Raw genomic sequence first — 410 nt, 5'->3', positions numbered from 1 at the left:
ACCTTTTCAACCTTTTCAAATAAAAAATTAATTTGTACTCAATTTTTTATGCTTTATAAGAGCAAATGCAAAAAATAAGCAATGTTACTATTTTAAACTTTCTTTTTTTTCCAATAAAATTTAAGGTAGTATTTGGTTAATAAAATAAATCAACTAGCTATGACAGCTTAATATTTAAAGTAGAAAGAGAGTTAATGCATTGTGATTAACTAATGACTACTTCAAAACAAAATACAAATGGTTGATAGGATTATGAACTTCAAAATTTTTTAGTATATCAATGAAGTAAAAAAGATAAAAAAGAAACTTTAAGTAATGATGTGTGTAGTTTAATAAAAAAAAAAAAAGCTTTCATTATTATCATAATAAAACATTGATTTAAGTAATTTAAACAAAATTAAACCTTAATA

This window comes from Arachis ipaensis, chromosome B06 (assembly GCF_000816755.2).
Source record: "Arachis ipaensis cultivar K30076 chromosome B06, Araip1.1, whole genome shotgun sequence".
Taxonomy (NCBI): Eukaryota; Viridiplantae; Streptophyta; class Magnoliopsida; order Fabales; family Fabaceae; genus Arachis; species Arachis ipaensis.
This window is presented reverse-complemented; position numbering follows the sequence as displayed.